This window comes from Macaca thibetana, chromosome 1 (assembly GCF_024542745.1).
Source record: "Macaca thibetana thibetana isolate TM-01 chromosome 1, ASM2454274v1, whole genome shotgun sequence".
Taxonomy (NCBI): domain Eukaryota; kingdom Metazoa; phylum Chordata; class Mammalia; order Primates; family Cercopithecidae; genus Macaca; species Macaca thibetana.
The window spans coordinates 166,771,622-166,790,954 of NC_065578.1; the positions used below are offsets into that span (position 1 = coordinate 166,771,622).

At 34.0% G+C, this 19,333-nt stretch overlaps 1 protein-coding gene across 4 annotated transcripts in view; it reads left to right on the top strand.

Moving 5' to 3' along the window:
* KCNT2 (potassium sodium-activated channel subfamily T member 2) overlaps nt 1-19,333 on the top strand; it is a 399,106-nt gene that overhangs the window by 163,917 nt on the left and 215,856 nt on the right. The gene's annotated exons all lie outside the window — the stretch shown is intronic.

The following is a 19,333-nucleotide window of genomic DNA, read 5'->3' on the forward strand; positions in this document are numbered from 1 at the left end:
TTCATCCAAAGCGATTAATGATGAAGACCAATTAATGCACTGTATTATTCTTTTCATACTAGCCATGTTTTGAACCTTGTGACAAATATTTACAACAGGGATCAAAACTTTAGAGATCTACATTTCTAATGGGTAAAGACAGATGGTAGTAAAAAGAGCGATATTAAGTGAGTTCTTTTACATTACGTATGTGGAAGGAAGACACTGTAGACAAATTTTTCACTTAGGAAAGGCAGCATAGCTTAGTTAAATTTCATATGATTTGGAACATTTGTCTTAGTTAATTAGTAGCTTAATAACTATCAGTGGTTTAGTTCACTAGATTATAAATGTGGTCTCCTTTCGATACAGAGAAGGACTCAGAATACAGTCCCTGAATAAACAAAGTACTTTTAGGTAACTTGCTCTCTTCCTAATTGATTTCTCTCAAAAATGAAGATATGTCTAATTTTGAAGATTTCACAGAGAAGGCTTATTTGACTTCCACAAAGTTGGGGGTAATTGATGAAAAGCTTTATTATATTTCTAGGGCTACCTCTTATGAGTAGAGTGAACCTTGGTCAAGATTTTTACCCTTACTGCCCTAAGATGCTACTTCTGTAGAGAAATGAGTTGGACTAGATCAATCAGTTGTTCCCAACCAGTAAGCTGAGATTCTGTAGCTTGCTCCATACCTATTATCAGTGTCGTCAGGACTTTGTTATTCTATGACATTGATAATTGCTAAGAATGAGGATAAAGGTGATTAGAATAATGACCGTTAAATGATATTTTTAGTTGAATGAGTCTCCTGGAGTGAAAAAGTATAGAGAAAGGTATATTTATTGTACATGTTGGATTTTTAAAAAATCTATCTTTTGCTTATTTTTTGTCATGTATTTTGAAAATAAAATACAGAATAAAAGCTTTTACTGAATGGTAGCATCTTAATTGCAATATTATTGCCTACTTTAATCTCCTTGAGTTTAAATAATCTGATATGGTAAGTCTCTTACAAATTTTCTAAAAATTAAAGTCATAGGAGCAATGTCCATTAGGTTAATGCTAACACGGACTATGTTTTCCAGTAACTCTCTTTAGTTTAGAATGTGTCATTGACCTTCCGACACTGCTCTTTGAACAAATATCATTGATCAGGAAAACAGTTGTAGTTTGCAGTAATTTTTTTTTTTTTTTTTTTGGCTTAAGAGGCCATTCTGTGTAGATACTGATGTATTTGATACTAGCTTATAAGCAATTAAATATACCATTGATAGAAAGGTTAGCTGAGTGCTCAAATGGACTGCTCAGCTTCCTTTCAACAGTGTTGTTTCTCACATATGGTTATGTTTGTATATTACAGAATTATCTGTGAATATTATAGTCCATGAAATGGATATAAGTTCATTAACTGTCTCTTAGACGGGAGAAATTTTTTAGTTGATTTTAAGCAGAGATTATTATGAAACTGAAAGAGCTATCATTATGACAAAATTTCTCTGTTGATGTACATGATATTTTAATATTACACTTTAATAACTGAATTTAAATAAGTAGTTACATAAAAATAAGAGTCAGTTTTACTGTGAGAGTAATTCTCATAGCTTACAATGTAAAGAGACATGTTAAGTTGTACTTTCTGTTTTAGTTTTAATGGTTAAATTCAAAGCATTTCTGTTAGAATAAAACAAAGCTTATTTTGTGCCTCATTTAATTTCCAGAAAATGTTGACTAGAGACTATTTGGTCTTGTTATCTGGCAGTAGCCAGCAAGATATTCTTGTGGAAATGCAATAAATGAGTACAAATCAGTTTAAATTAGCTGGTATTTATTTGGTCTTATTTCATATTTCACATGTGCAAGGACATTTAAATTGAGTGTTCATCTTACTAACTTCTTGATAGTAAAGAAGATGGGGTGTGCACATATATTATTTTATTTTTATCAACTCTGTGAACATATCTTTAAACATATAATGGAAATTAATAGTGTGTAAGCTAATATTTCTATATTATTTCTTGGATATACACTTTACTTTTGAGGACTGAATGAGATAAGTAAAATAAATTTAAACAAAAAGCAAAGTAGGTTGTAGAGAATAAAGGGCTCACAACTTAGAAAATCCTTTTACACTGAATTTAGTAGCATTTCTATATCTATTATTTGCTCTGGTCAGAGCTATAAATTCACTTGGGTGATTTTCATGGGCAGTCTTAAAAGTGATTTTCAACCTGAGACTAATAGTTTAGTGTAAATATATTTGCTGCTTGGGGCAGTAGAAACCACTCACAATATCAGTAGCTATTGATTTACTGATGACCTCAAACACTACCCAAATGATTTCATTCTGTGGCTTAAAATTCTTCATTTGTGCTGTTAGAGTCTTCAGGTTAATGCAAATATCTTAGTGTTGTATATGAAATAATTTATAATTTGTCCCTGCTTTCTTCACTGACCTCATCTACTCATATTTGCCCTACTCAAAATGCTTTTGTTTATAGTCATATTGCACCATAGTAATGCATTTTACAATTGAGTTTTTAATGGAAAATTTTATTATATCTTTATAGCCTTTTTTTAAAGTAAACTAATGAGAGGAAGACGAAACATAAATTCAAAGGAAAGCAGAACAGGCATTATGCTTGTTTGTTTTTGAAAGTTAAGCCTTAAAAAAAAGGAAAAAGGGAAACATAATTCTTAGAACGATTGACCTTTTGTATTATTGTATTACTGGGAAGGGAGTAAAGGTATATTTAGAAAGGGATCTCTGCTATCACAGTGGGGTTCAGAAAAGCAGTGTAAGTTCTTTCTAATATTAAAGTCAGAAAAGTTTATTTGAAGAAATATTTACATGTGCATGGAGGCTATGAACATGCATGTGGACATGTGATACATACCTGTAGACCCACACATATACTCCATAGGTAAACACACACACACACACTCTCTCTCTCTTATTTATTTTTTTTTTTTTCAAGCTCATTTCTTCTGTGAGCCATCATCAAATGATGTAGTTCCTCAGGGATCAGTTCTAGGTCCTTTTTAAGTTTTATCATTTCTTCTTATATTTTTCTTTTAGGAATATATCTTACATTTTAGTTATATTATCTGTAATTCTATAAATATAGCGGTATGGATAGTGTGTTATGATATGTGTCCATACAAATTAATATCTAGGGATGGCTAATGAGCTTGTGAAGGACTTTGATCAGGAACTGGTACCGACTATTGCCAGTTTCAAGCGTCAATAGTTCTGTGCCCAAATCCTTTCAAATTAACATAAGATGAATTAGAAATATTTTTCAAGACATATGGTTGGCAAGAAAATATTGTTTGTTTGCCTCTGCCCTTGTGTAATTGGATTATAAGAACATGGTGAGCACAGTAGCCTAACCCTTTAGGGAACCTTTTCAAACCTATTTCCATTTAACAGCACCTTCGGTCACCTGATTCCACAAGCTGGTTATTGAACCTGCCTTTAGTACATTTTCATACTTTTGTGGTATGAACTTTTTTTTCCCCCCATGTGTTTGTTCCCATATGTTTGTTGATATGTAATCCTCTTTGATCTTACAAAATAGGGATTAATAACTATTTTATGTGACGGAGTTTCATCTAAGATTTGCTCTCAATGTATAATGTTTGGCTACAAGGCTGTGGAGGGCAAGGAGAATCAAATTGAAGCCTCAATTTTTCCTCTTTACATTCGTGGTTACAAATATGCCCCCCAAATAACTTGAAAATGATGACCAAATAAATAGTCTTAGGTCAGTTTCTATGACTTTAATTACAACTTTTAAATGCAACTGTTTCTGTTACATTTCCTCTTAGACTCCTCAAACTAAATATGTCCAAAAGAAAATTTATATTTCTTCCCAAAATGTCCCCATCTCTGAGATAGCAATTACTGCTCATTCTTTTGAGCAATCCAGATACATAGGAGGCATTCTTAACACTTCCTGCTTTGTTACAGAATACACAATCAACAAATCCCATAGATTTTACCTTCTAAACATCCTGCAAATCTATCCACTTCTGTACTTCTTAGTCACCACCTTATTTATCTAAATGACCATAACCTCTTTATAGCAACAGCTATATATGTGGCTTACCTATATGCCCTCTGGCTCTCTTCCAAACCATTCATCTCATGATGACCAAATGACCTTTGTGATATACAAATACGACTGTGTTGCCACATACTTAATACTTGTTAAAATATTCCATGTGTCTTGGGGTATAGATAAAGCTTAATTTGTTCTGAATTTCTTTCATGAACAGTGTTCTCCCTATGTTTTTATTTTCACCCCACATTTTTATTTTTTCTCTGCTTAGGAGTCCTATTTTTGTTGTTTTGTTTTTACTTCCTCCATCATGCTAACCTCCCTTCTACCTAGAATGCTCTGCCTTCTCTACTGAATAAAAGTTGAAAGCCTGATATCCTTTTTTATTTTAAGCATGACTCTTGCATTGAAGTCTGAACCACCTGCTTAGGTCAAATTTCACTATGAACGGAAATCATAACTCTGGAGCCTCTCTTTCTATAGTTGTATACATATACATTAGTCATTATTTTCTGTCTCTTCCACTAAAATCTAAGTTCCATCAAGGAAACAGTCATGCTGGTTTTTACATACCAGCGTCTTTGCCAGTACTAAGTACTGTGACTGACATTTAGTAGTACTCAATAAATAGAATGGAGAACAAAACTTTTTCAAATGCATGTGATCTGCAACAGAGCAAATATAAAAGCATAAGCACTTATATCTCACATTTTTCAGGAGAAGCAAATCCTATAAGTTTTCCAAGAAGCAAGAAGTAATAAATTAAAAGTGTTCTCATTTATTAGTAGAAAGGTAAAGTGATTAAGTACCAGGTTGCCTTTATTTACTGTCTTATGTGATTTTTTTTTAAAAACATGAAAATAATTATAATAGCTTTTCTGTCAGTGGTACAGCAGAATTGTTCTTTTTCTCAATAAGGGTTTAAACTTTTAATGTTGGAGTTTCATAGAATGGGAGTTTCCAGACGAACGTGATGAATTTTCTTGATTATTGACTGTACCGTGCAATTGCCTTGACCATAGTGGTTTTGTCTCCTATTTTCACCTGGTTTGATCTACTTTAATCATCCTTCTTATTCCATTGTTTTGTCTCTTTATTTGTCTACTTCCTTCACAATTCACAGTGGGAAATACATTTTACATTAAGGCACAGTACGTATTTCTTAATAAGTGTTTATGAATGAATATGAATAGATACTTTATATAGCATATGACCTAAGGATTCAACAGAACAACACACTACATGATTAAAAGCTCCATCTTTCCTACTAATGACAGAACCCCCCCAATTTCATTTGTATACATAATAGTAATGACCCACAGGCTGAGTCTATAAAAAAATCTACAAAGATGGTTTAGCAGATGCTTTTATATTTTTTAAATCATTAATGATGAAAGAAGATAAAATGTAATAAATTGCAATTTAACATAATTTTGTTTAACGAAGTATATTCTATAGGACTGACAATGGACAATGTGGAGTCCATTTAATTGAAATGTTTAATATAAGAAAGAACACTTAGCACTCTGGTTGGTAAAGCCTTAGATAATTTCTGTCATATGCCTTGGTGATTCTTCTTTCATTAGGTGAAAGAAAAAAGGGGGAAAAAAAAGTAGATTTTAAAATATATAAATTAAGAGAGCTATTCAAAATGGAGGAATATTTTGTTAAAATGAGATTTAAGAAGTGAATAGTTTTTAAATATTTATTTTTTTACTTCTAAGGGTAATCTGAAATGAGAGGCCAGCTATGATATATGTCATAAATCTTGATACTGCAAAATGGGTCCTAATACTTTTCAGTTAATATGTTAAGATGTTTCATAGGTGTTTAGTTTCTTTAACTAAAATTATTCTTAATAAGATTGAACACTATTTCAGTTAACAAAAAGGTGGAATGTTAATTTTTTTAATGAGTTACAGTTTTGAGTCTTCCTTTCCATATGGCATGCTCAATTTGGTGAGCCACATTTCAAAATAATTGCAGTACTTAGGAAAAAAATCTGTCTTCTCCCAGCTTCTTTCTGAGCAGGATGAGGAAGCTTCTGTGCTTATCTAGTGCTTTGTTTGGCTGCTGTGGGGCTGTATGTATAGACTGTACTTTGTCAGAAATCTCAAGGTTCAGATTTGTAGAAACTCAGTAAAAGAGATGCTGAGTGAGGCATATTGATTTTTTTTTTTTTTTGGATCTGCGGAAGGAATGGTAGGTCATGCCAAAATGCATACTTACGGGTTTTTAAGTTGAATCAAATTAAGATGAAGGGTAGAGATGGAGAATTTTTAAAATGTTGTATTTTTAAGTTATATATTTGGATATCCATGAAAAAACAAAAAAAAATTAGGGACTGGCAGTTTCATTATTAAATTCCTTTATGGAACAAGTACTCCAGGGCTGTGTAATCCACATCATAGACAAAGATGAAAGTTACTCAAGTCATTTTATGATTAAGGTAAACTGCGATTCTAAACTACTAAGACAAAGCACAAACTATAAGCTCACATTCTCAAAGTTTATTCCATAAAACCCTAACTCTTTGAAATATTCGGTATAAACCAAAATATTTGGCAGATATGTTTGGTAAATCCTATAAAATTAATCCATCGTCAGAGATCCACCATAAATATTAGCTCACTAAAAAAATCTGAAAAGTCATTTGATAAAAAACTATACTTAACCCAGAGTTGCCAAATGTATTTGACTGCAGAATCTTTTATCTGCTTAATATTTACCGCCAAATTGGATTGTCAAGGAACATATACATACAATGAAATACAGAACTGAAGACAAAGTTCACTTTAAAATGATGGATTTAAAAATCCTGTGGTAATAAATTGCAGGGATAAAATTGTAAGTTCATTTAAATTAAAAATTAAAACCAAACAAAATATTAAACAAATAAAAAGACGCTAAACATTACTTCCCAAAGTGCATTTGAGGTAATGCACTTCCCAAAGTTTATGCACTTCCCAAAGTGCATAAACTTTTAATAAATGGGTATACTTAACATTCACAAAATATAAAATCCATAAGTCATATAAAATTAAATATCTGTTTAAATCTTAATAGTGAGTATGAATATATATTTTAAGTAATATAAAAAGAGAAAATTCTATGGGAATTTTTTTCAAAATGTTACTCTTTTAAAATTTAGGTCTTAAATGTTAACATATCATGATATTACTTACATAACTTAGTGACTTGTATAAATATACACATGTAGGATATATAGATATACTGTCTTTTATATAATCACAAATGAAATCCTTTCATTCAGTTAATCTCAGTGATAAGTAATCCTTTAAAACAAGTCACTAGCCTGATGTTGACATACTGGCACTAAAATAGTGCTTAATCTTTTTTCCCTTACTGCTTTTCCAAGAATTTGTTGTCAGTTTCTGTAAATGATGGCAGTCAACCCTCCAAAGGTCAACTAATCTCAGCATGACTATTCTTTGTAAATAGTTAAAGATTATGGGTTTACCTTGCAAATTGCCTAACTTTTCTTTCTTTTTTTTTTTTTTTTTTTTTGGAGCCTTCTATGATCGCCCATATTTCCACTCCCATAACCCTTGGGACTCGCAGCATTGAGAAAGGACACGATTATAGCTACTCATTAATCCGTGGATTGTGTCCTGCTGCTAATAAATTTGTTAGTGAATCCCTACGAAGGGGGATAAATACTGTTTTCTTATCACCACTTTCTCTCTCTTCAATCCCTGACTCTATTGTTAGCCGTAGCATTTTATTTTTTTATAAAATAGAAACAAAAGCTTTATAACACTTTTGTGTATATATTTGATTCATTTTTATTATTCCATTTCTCTCATGCTGGGGCTATAAATAAATAACAAAATTACTACTGAATTCACTGAACATTATTCTATCCCAGACATTTCACAGAGCATTAGCTCATTTATTTATCATTATAGCCAATGAGAAGTTAATATTATTATTAATACATTTGGTTTTCAATTGAGGAGCATGAAGCTTGAATAACTTACTAGGTTAGCACTGTATTAGAAAGTAAAACCGTTTATTAATTTATGATATTATTAGTAATAGTAAAGTGAGGTCATAATCATTCACTTAAGATTTTAGAGGCTCTTTTTTTTACACAGACTGGGTGAAAGACCTTTGTCCTATTGATGTCTGCATCTGCAACATCCAGTACAATGCTTGGCTAGTAAACCATTAATAAATTTATTTGTATGAATAAATGTGACTAACTTTTATAATGTTAGGTAGCTTTTTTCCGTTATAAAACATTTAAGTAAAATTTTATAGCATGTGTTAGTATTTATAAATGATTTTATTATTAGTTAAAATTTATAGGTATTTTTACAATAGAGAAATTCTAATAAAAAGATATTCATTTGCAATTTTTTATTTGAAAGTAAATGACTATAAATGAATTAGAGTAACTTTGATATATATTAGCTAAGCAAAAATTATAAATAGAACATGGTGTGATATTGGTTTATTTTTTATATTTTAGATTGCAATAAATTTTTTAATTTAAAATGTTTAGACGGGATATAGGACAATAAACAAAATGTGTGTTACAATTAGATAACTACCAAAACCAAGTATTTTAAGAAAGCTAATATATATATACACATATATAGTTCCCAGTCACGAAACAATATTAAATTTGATTGCTAGAATATATAAACATACCAAAGTATTTACTAAAATCCACCAACCATGATCATTTTTGCTTTAATGAGACATTATTAAATTCTCCTGCTACTTTTAATTTAATATGTAATTTAAATTGTTTAACTTGGTTTTAACTGACTGAAAAGATGCATCTCTTTTATGATAAGGCAAAATAGAATATTATGCTTATGAATGTGCTGTATTTGAGTACATTTTGTATTTAATTTATCAGAAAATCTCTGCTTATCATTAAAATTATTTCTGGATACAGACACAAAATAAGAACTCACCAAAATTCATTAATTATGATGAAAGAGAGGAGACAGTTTTCATTTAATAATAGCTCCAAAGACATGTGTGAATGAAACAAGATAACAATCTATATTACAATGCCTAATTATCACGTATTGCTTCAAATCTTTATGTAACATGTTTTAGGATTCAGAGATCTAGATAAAATAACTAATATGTCTTATTGAAATATTAATGTTTGTGCATAATGCAAATCCAATACGTTTTCAATTCTAAAACTGTCTTTGGTTTAATTATTATATAATATATAAGTAACAGTGAACTGTCTGTGTATCCACCTGTCCTGAAGGCACACTTTCTTCTCTTCCTTCCTACAATTAGCTGAATTATTTTTTGAAGAGATAGTTTATATATAAGGATATATCTTACTTGAATGATTACCACAGAGCAGTAAAATAAATCTTTATATTTATTATCTTTGAAACATCTCGAGTTGTGTTGCCGGTAACCAAAATAATATGCAATTAAACAATGTTTTACACATGTTGTGTATAGGTACTCTATAATGGGTATCAGAAAATGATGCTATGACTATATAATGTGAATCAGAACAGTCTATTTTCTGGGGTTTCCCCCCCCCACCCCCCGAGACGGAGTCTCTCTCCTTGCCCAGGCTGGAGTGCAGTGGCCGGATCTTGGCGCACTGCAAGCTCCGCCTCCCGGGTTCCCTCCGTTCTCCTGCCTCAGCCTCCCGAGTAGCTGGGACCACAGGCGCCCGCCGCCACGCCCGGCTAATTTTTTTGTATTTTTAGTAGAGATGGGGTTTCACCGTGTTAGCCAGGATGGTCTCCATCTCCTGACCTCATGATCTGCCCGCCTCGGCCTCCCAAAGTGCTGGGATTATAGGCGCCCAGCCTAATCTCTGTTTTTAAATCAAACTTCTCCATATCTTAGTATCATTTTGTAAAAAAACTCTGAACAAGTAATTTTAAAAATACTCTTTAAATGAAATGTTTAGGATTTGGTGAGGCTTGAAGACAGTTTTTTCTTAAATAATGTGAACATTCTACCTTTAGGATTTGATAAGCTAGTGAAAATTTCTGCAAAATTCCCTTCTAAACAATTTCAACTCTTTCAGGAGGTGATTTTTTTTTTTTTTTTTTTTTACATAAAAACAAGATAATAAAAAGGGAAGTAGTTGCAAAAGTTAATGGGAAAGTGACAATGGAGTCCAGATTGTATACCTATCACAGGCAATTCTGTCTCTAATATGGAGTAATTTGTTTCTTCCGTAAAACATAGCCTAGACAGTTGTCTGAATGTTTTAGTATGTACTGAACTCATTGACTGAACTTTTATCAGAGTATGCAGTATTCACTGAAACATAGCAGGATTATGAGTCAAGCATTTGATTTGTAAGTCTACATGGTAGCAAAGTTAATCATAAAAACTTTTGAAATACGTTATTGGCATAGACTTTTCAGAATGAAATGTGACTAAAATAAATATATCTTATATTGGAATATGCAATTTTTTTATAAAAGATAAATTTTTAGTTTATTATTTACTTGTACATTACATATGTAGAATGAATTTCAATAAGTAAATCAAATGCATTTCAAATTCCCCAATTTTTCATTTATTATATTTAAATATTACTACCTGAAACAAAAGCTGGAGTTATAAATGCTAGTTACTAGGAAAAGTAAAGCCTATTTTACTTACTTTTAGTACTTGACTATTTCAAATGATATTACGTTAAGTAAACAGTCCAAATAGTGAAGGTGAGATAAATGAGACAAAAGTTTAAGAAAGAAACAAATTAGATCCAGATGCTGTATTCCATAATCATATATATATATATATATATATATATAGAGAGAGAGAGAGAGAGAGAGAGAGAGGGAGAGAGAGAGAGAGTATCTACTGCTGAGTAACAAAGCACCCCTAAACTTAGTGGCTTAAAATAGCTAATTGGTTATTTCTCAAAATTCTGTGGTTGATTTCCAGGGCTGATTTTCTGCCAGTCTCACCTTAATTACTCTTTCAACTTAAACAATCTGATGGCCTGAGAGGAAATGGAAGATATAGCACGGCCCTACTATCATGTCTGGCAATTGGAAGAGAACCAAGTAGGACATCTTAGTTCTCTTCCACATGGCCTCTCATCCTCTAGTAGACCGTACCACCATCTTCACAGTGTTGTGGTCTCGGGGTATCAAGAAAATGAGAAAAAGAGCTGCAATGTCTCTTAAGACTTAGCATCTGCAACCACATGATGTCACTTCCATCATATTTATTGGTCAAAGCAAGTCGTTAGTCCAGTTCAGATTCAAGGACCTGAAGACATAGACTTCATATGTTGATGGGTGGTACAGAAATATTATATTGCAAAAGAAGGGTTTGTTGAACATATGAAGACTTGATTTGTTGGCAGCTATTATAATATTCTATCAAACTACAGACTATAGAGGTTTCTTTAAACAGTGAGAATCCCGCAGCTTTTTGAACCTGAGGTTGAGCTGTGTTTAAAGAATATGAATACTGCCCTTATGAGTACATTATGTTAAAAGGACAGACAAAAGACCTGAAAGCACAGTAGGAGACTTTTCTGATAATTTAGGTCTGGAAAATAAATGTTTGAATTAGGAAATACATCTTTTAACTATAATCAGAGATTGGCTTTTAATGTATACTCAAGCAAAAGTAAGCATTCATTATTTGAATCTTTAAAAATATGTAACTTATCTTCCTTTTCTATTTTCTAGTGAAGTATAAAGAATTTAAGCAAAAATTGTTTACACTGTCAAACATATGTTATTTTAAATAAAATTTTAAAACCTGACTTTACAGAAGTATTATACAATTCCATTTTTGGTAATACTAGGCTACATCTGAATATTCTCATAATTAGTTTGGCAATATTCCATAGGGGCAGCTGTGCCAATAAACTGATGTGAATCAACTCCTTGGTTTAAGTGTGCTTACCATCTGGCAACTCACACAAAATTTGTAAGCATAAAACGAAGGTGATTTTGCTGGGCCATTTTGGAGACCTGAAGTGAAAAAAGGAAAAGGAAAAAAAGCAAATAAACTCACACAAAAGTTGTAAACAATTAAAATGATGACATATATCTTCCTTTCTCTCTTCTGTCTCTTGATCCTTCTATTTATGTACCTACCCATCTACATAACCATTCATAAACTTATTCTTGACTGTACCAAAATATGTGTGTATGTATATATACATATATATACATAAACACAATAGAATATGTATGCTACATAATTTAGACAAATAAGGAGATTATCTTAAAAGGCTGGGAAAGGAACTTCTGGAAAGTAAACATTGAATATTTATTTCTTCATGGTTGTCATAATTGAGCCATGTGCTTGGTGTACCCATAAGCCATAGTGAGAGTTCACAAATATACACTGATTTTTAAAATAACTTTATAGGGGTATAATACATGTATCATAAAATTTACTCATTTTATGTGTAAATTCAATATTTTTTTCATGTATATTCAAAGTTATATATATAAAGTGATATATACCATCACCTCAATTCAGTTTTAGAACATTTTCACCACCACATTCCCACCAACAGTTCCAGGCAACCACTAATTTGCTGGCTGTTCTCTGGATATTTCGTATAAACAGAATCATACAACATGTGGTCTTTTATATCTGACTTCTTTCATTCAACATGTTTTTGCAGTTTATCCAGAGCTTGACCTCTTTTAATTTTTATTTATTTATTTGTTTACTGAGTAGTATTCCATGATTGTATTAGTCTATGCTGCTATAACCAAATTCCTGAGGCTGGGTAATATGTAAACAATAGAAATTTCTTTCTCACAATCCTGAAGGCTGTGAAGGCCAAGATCAAGGTGTTGGAAATTTAACATCTGTTAAGGGCCTTCTCTCTACTTTCCAGATGAGGACTTAATACTGCATCCTCCCAAGGCAGAAGGGCAAAAAGGGCCTAGCTGGTTCTGACCTACAATTTGATAAGGTTGCTAATTCCATTCATGAGTGCTCTACCCTCATGACTTTTCATCACCTCCTAAAGGCCCCAATTCTTAATAACGTTGCATTGTGAAATTTAAGTGTCAATGTGAATTTTGAAGGGGACACAAACATTCACACCATAGCCTTCTGCTCCTGGCCCATCAAAATGCATGTCCTGCTCATATAGAAAATACATTTTATTTCATCCCAGTAGCCCCTAATGTCTTAAGTTGTTCCAACACCAATTCCAAGTCCAAAGTCTCATCTAAATATCACCTAAATTAGATATGGGTGAGACTCAAGGCATGATTCATCCTGAGGCAAATTACTCTTCAGCTGTGAGCCTGTGAAATTAAACAAGTTTTGTGCTTCCAAAATACAATGGCGAGACAGGCATAGGATACATTCTTATTCTAAAGGGGAGAAATAGGCAAGAAGAAATGAGTAACAGGTCCCAATTAAGTTTGAAATCCAACAAGGAAAAAACATTAAATCCTGAGGTTTGAGATTAATTTTTGCCTCCATGTCTTGACTTCTGGTCACACTGGGGAGGAGTTGGCCCCTATCAGACCATGGGAAGCCCCATCTTCTAGGCTTTGCTTGGTGTAGACCACACAGCAGCACCTATAGGGTTGGGGTCTAGTATCCCCAGCTCTCCCACACTGTCATTTCATGCTGGTGACTACAGCTATGGGGTTTCAGGGATAGCTCCACCCCTATGGCTCTACCAGGCATTGCTCTAGTGGGGACTCTCTGTGCGGCCTTACCCCTGCAGTAGTTCTCTTTCTTGACCCCAAGTTCTCCAAGGCATCCTTTGAAATCTGGGGAAAGGTAACCATGCCTTCACAGCTTGTGCCCTTTGTGCACCTGCAAAATTAGCACCACATGGATGCCACCAAAGTTTACCATCTCCGACTCCCATAGCAGCATCCTGAGTCACTCCTGCACCTGCTTGACCAGCACTTGGGGTGGCCGAAGAGCACTGCACCGAAATGAAGAAAGCCAACTCTTGAGGCCCCAAAGGTGTCCTGGTTTCCTCTGTTGAAACTATTCTGCCCTCAAAGTTTTCACACTCTAGAGCTGTGATGAGAGTGACAGTCTGGAAGAGCTCCAAAATGCCTTCAGGGTTATTCTTCCATTGTCAGGCTTCTTTTTATCTCACAAGAGTCTCCTTATCACATGGTTGCTTGGACAAACTGTTGGTGTTTTTTCTGGAGCACAATTTTTATTTACAATCTGACTAGGCTGACTATTTTCCAAATTATTAAGTTTTGCTTCCCTTTTTATTATAAATTTCATCTTTAATCCATTTCTCCCTTGTGGCATTTTACTAAAAGAAGTCAAGAACCACAATACATCACCCTGAACACTTTGCTTAGACATTTCTTCTGCCGCATATTCTAGTTCACCACCTTTAAACTGTGCCTTCCACAAACTATTAGGACACAGACATAATTACCCAGTTTTACCAGTTTGTAATAAGGATGACTTTTCCTCCAGTTTCCAATTAGATATTCTTCATTTCTGTCTAAGAACTCATCAGAAAGGCCTTTACTGTAGGTATTTTCCCCAATATTCTGGTCATGATTGTTTAAATAATCTATAAGAAGAGGTAGGCTACTCTCCTCTTCTGAACCTTCACCAAAATTGCCCTTAAACGCTGGAAATGTAGGCTTTTTTTCTGGCATGTACCCTAAAATTTTTCCTGCCTCTATCCATTACCTAATTCCAAAGCTGTTTTCACATTTTTAGGTATTTGATATAGCAACACCCTATTTCTCAGTGTCAATTTCTGTATTAGTTCGTTTGTGCTGCTGTAATAAAATACTTGAGACGGTAATTTGTGAACAACAGAAATATATTTCTCACAATTCCAGAAGAAGGGGAATTCACGATCAAGGGCTCACAGATTTGGTATCTGGTGAGAGCCTTCTCTCTCACCAAGATGAGGCATTGTTGCTGTGTCTTCACACGGCAGAAGGCATAAGAGCAAAAAGAGGACTAGCTAGTTCCCTCCAACACTTTTATAAGATTTCTAATCCCATTCTTGAGAGCTCCAGATTTAATCACCTCCTAAAGCTCACCTCTAAATAATGTTGTATTGTGAATTTAAGTTTCAACATGAATTTTGGAGGAGACACAGACATTCAAACCATAGCAATTATACACTGATTGCTGTGTTGCAAATCTTACGTCTTCCTCCAACATTGCACAATATATTTTATTATTCATAGTCTCACTTTACTGTTTTTTGCTAATAGCAGCATTATTCCTAATGTTATTTTGACACATTTCTAATTTGAGGACATTTAACAACTTTTACACTGCTCCCTTACTGTCACCTCATCAATAGCTTTGTACAAATGATTGATTCATTTAAGGACTTGTTTTAAGAATGGTTTGGTGTCTTAGTCCATTTTGTGCTGCCATAAGATAATACCTGAAACTGGGTAATTTATAATAAATGGAAATGTATTGGCTCATATTGGTTTTGGATGCTGGGAATCCAAGATCAAGGTGCTGGCAACTGGTGAGGGTCTTCCTGCTATCTCATAACATGGTAGAAGGGCAAAGAGAGAGAGGAAGCACACATGAGACAGAGACAGAGAGAGAGAGAGAGAGAGAGAGAGAGAGAGGGAGAGCATGTGAGGGAGCCCATTCCCAGGATACCAACATTAGTTCATTCATGTTGGTGGAGCCCTTCTGACCTAAACACCTCTTAACGGTCTCACCTCTTAGTATGGTACAATGGCAATCAATTGTTTTTTTTTTTCCTCTGGTATCATTTTATTGGATATGCTTGAATTATGTACATTCATAGCAGTATATCATAATGAAGTCAGTGTATTCCTTTTTGGGGGGAAGCTTCTTAATGTTAAAAGCTTCCTAAGCATTATTTGCTAGAACACAGTTTGAATAGCAGTGTAACTGTGTAGTCTGATTATATATATATGTATTTTAATATACTTTAAGTTCTAGGGTACATGTGCATAACGTACAGGTTTGTTACATATGTACACATGTGCCATGTTGGTGTGCTGCACCTATTAACTCATCATTTACATTAAGTATATCTCCTAATGTTATCCCTTCCCCCTCCCCACTCCCCCCTTCATAATAGGTCCTGGTATGTGATGTTCCCCTTCCTGTGTCCAAGTGATCTCATTGTTCAGTTCCCACCTATGAGTAAGAACATGCGGTATTTGATTTTCTGTTCTTGTGATAGTTTGCTGAGAATGATGGTTTCCAGCTGCATCCATGTGCCTACAAAGGACATGAACTCATCCTTTTTTATAGCTGCATAGTATTCCATGGTGTATATGTGCCACATTTTCTTAATCCAATCTGTCACTGATGGACATTTGGGTTGATTCCAAGTCTTTGCTATTGTGAATAGTGCCGCAATAAACATACGTGTGCATATGTCTTTATAGCAGCATGACTTATAATCTTTTGGGTATATCCCCAGTAATGGGATGACTGGGTCAAATGGTATTTCTAATTCTAGATCCTTGAGGAATCGCCACACTGTTTTCCACAATGGTTGAACTAGTTTACAGTCCCATCAACAGTGTAAAAGTGTTCCTATTTCTCCACATCCTCTCCAGCACCTGTTGTTTCCTGATTTTTTAATGATTGCCATTCTAACTGGTGTGAGATAGTATCTCATTGTGGTTTTGATTTGCATTTCTCTGATGGTGAGTGATGATGAGCATTTTTTCATGTGTCTGTTGGCTGTATGAATGTCTTCTTTTGAGAAGTGTCTGTTCATATCCTTTGCCCACTTTTTGATGGGGTTGTTTGTTTTTTTCCTGTAAATTTGATTGAGTTCTTTATAGGTTCTGGATATTAGCCCTTTGTCAGATGAGTTTTTGATTGCAAAAATTTTCTCCCATTCTGTAGGTTTCCTGTTCACTCTGATGGTAGTTTCTTCTGCTGTGCAGAAGCTCTTTAGTTTAATTAGATCCCATTTGTCAATTTTGGCTTTTGTTGCCATTGCTTTTGGTGTTTTAGACATGAAGTCCTTGCCCATGCCTATGTCCTGAATGATATTACCTAGGTTTTCTTCTGAGGATTTTATGGTTTTAGGTCTAACATTTAAGTCTCTAATCCATCTTGAATTAATTTCTTATAAGGAGTAAGGAAAGGATCCAGTTTCAGCTTTCTACTTATGGCTAGCCAATTTTCCCAGCACCATTTATTAAATAGGGAATCCTTTCCCCATTTCTTGTTTCTCTCAGGTTTGTCAAAGATCAGATGGCTGTAGACGTGTGGTGTTATTTCTGAGGACTCTGTTCTGTTCCATTGGTCTATATCTCTGTTTTGGTACCAGTACCATGCTATTTTGGTTACTGTAGCCTTGTAGTATAGTTTGAAGTCAGGTAGCGTGATGCCTCCAGCTTTGTTCTTTTGGCTTAGGATTGCCTTGGCAATGCGGGGTCTTTTTTGGTTCCATATGAACTTTAAAGCAGTTTTTTTCCAATTCTGTGAAGAAAGTCTTTGGTAGCTTAATGGGGATGGAATTGAATCTATAAATTACCTTGGTCAGTATGACCATTTTCACAATATTGATTCTACCTATCCATGAGCATGGTATGTTCTTCCATTTGTTTGTGTCCTCTTTTATTTCACTGAGCAGTGGTTTGTAGTTCTCCTTGAAGAGGTCCTTTACATCCCTTGTAAGTTGGATTCCTAGGTATTTTATTCTCTTCGAAGCTATTGTGAATGGTAGTTCTTTCATGATTTGGCTCTCTGTCTGTTACTGGTGTATAAGAATGCTTGTGACTTTTGCACATTGATTTTGTATCCTGAGACTTTGCTGAAGTTGCTCATCAGCTTAAGGAGATTTTGGGCTGAGACAGTGGGGTTTTCTAAATATACAATCATGTCAGCTGCAAACAGGGACAATTTGAGTTCTTCTTTTCCTAACTGAATTCCCTTGATTTCTTTCTCTTGCCTGATTGCCCTGGCCAGAACTTCCAACACTATGTTGAATAGGAGTGGTGAGAGAGTGCATCCCTGTCTTGTGCCAGTTTTCAAAGGGAATGCTTCCAGTTTTTGCCCATTCAGTATGATATTGATTATGGGTTTGTCATAAGTAGCTCTTATTATTTTGAGAAATGTTCCATCAATACCGAATTTATTGAGAGTTTTAACATGAAGGGCTGCTGAATTTTGTCAAAGGCCTTTTCTGCATCTATTGAGATAATCATGTGGTTTTTGTCTTTGGTTCTGTTTATATGCTGGATTACATTTATTGATTTGCATATGTTGAACCAGCCTTGCATCCCAGGGATGAAGCCCACTTGATCATGGTGGATAAGCTTTTTGATGTGCTGCTGGATTCGGTTTGCCAGTATTTTATTGAGGATTTTTGCATCGATGTTCTTCAGGGATATTGGTCTAAAATCCTCTTTTTTGGTTGTATCTCTGTCAGGTTTTGGTATCAGGATGATGTTGGCCTCGTAAAATGAGTTAGGGAGGATTCCCTCTTTTTCTATGGATTGGAATAGTTTCAGAAGGAATGGTACCAACTCCTCCTTGTACCTCTGGTAGAATTTGGCTGTGAATCCGTCTGGTCCTAGATGTTTTTTGGTTGGTAGGCTATTAATTATTGCCTCAATCTCAGAGCCTGCTATTGGTCTATTCAGGGATTCAACTTCTTCCTGGTTTAGTCTTGAGAGAGTGTAAGTGTCCAGGAAATTATCCATTTCTTCTAGGTTTTCTAGTTTATTTGCGTAGAGGTGTTTATAGTATTCTCTGATGGTAGTTTGTATTTCTGTGGGTTCAGTGGTGATATCCCCTGTATCATTTTTTATTGCATCTATTTGATTCTTTTCTCTTTTCTTCTTTATTAGTCTTGCTAGCGGTCTATCAATTTTATTGATTTTTTCAAAAAACCAGCTCCTGGTTTCACTGATTTTTGGAGGGTTTTTTGTTTCTCTATCTCCTTCAATTCTGCTCTGATCTTAGTTATTTCTTGCCTTCTGCTAGCTTTTGAATGTGTTTGCTCTTGACATGAGTTTTGGAGGGGACAACATTCAAACTATAGCACTTGGAAATTGTTAACTCCTCAAGCCTTTTACTGTCTCTTCTTCCTAAATTATAAAAAAAGAAAAAGAAAAGACTTGGTATTTTGGTAGGGATTCAATGTAGCAATTTCTGATCTCGATGTTCATTCGGTGTCTTTGTGTATCACCCATGAAATTGTCTGTTCGTTTTACATGTTACTCAAATATACTATGTGATATTTTAACTACCATATTTGGTCACTAATCAAAATAAGAGCATATCTGGTCAATGTAGGAAAATAACTTACTAATTATGTTTTTCTTAGAAAAATATATTATAAAATATAAGAGCCT